This window comes from Osmia lignaria, unplaced genomic scaffold (assembly GCF_051020975.1).
Source record: "Osmia lignaria lignaria isolate PbOS001 unplaced genomic scaffold, iyOsmLign1 scaffold0007, whole genome shotgun sequence".
Taxonomy (NCBI): domain Eukaryota; kingdom Metazoa; phylum Arthropoda; class Insecta; order Hymenoptera; family Megachilidae; genus Osmia; species Osmia lignaria.
In genome coordinates this window covers 149,625-150,000 of record NW_027478164.1, presented here as the reverse complement: position 1 = coordinate 150,000, position 376 = coordinate 149,625, and positions in this window count along the sequence as shown.

Below are 376 nucleotides of genomic sequence, written 5' to 3'. Positions count from 1 at the left end.
CGCTGGACAATATAATAAAAGATAGCGCGGACAGTGGCATGCTATACAAATCGAGAAAGCGCGTACAGTGATCATGCTGGTCATTTTGCCACCAAATTTTATAATCTTTATCATTAGAGCGGGCCCACCAACCTCGTCTCTGTACTTTATACATTTCTCCTCCATCTGCACACACCTTTTCAAACATTAACGGAGAGAGTTCCTTGGACTTGCTTTAAATGTACATATTAGATATGTTGGAATCTCTCTCCTTTAGAAGTTTCCCCAGCCTTAAAACTTCTTTCATTTTTACTCCTCTCTCCATACTTATTTTCCTCTCTGAACGTATCAGAGAGGATTTTATTTCTGACACCTCTTGACTTTTCTTAAATTCAGG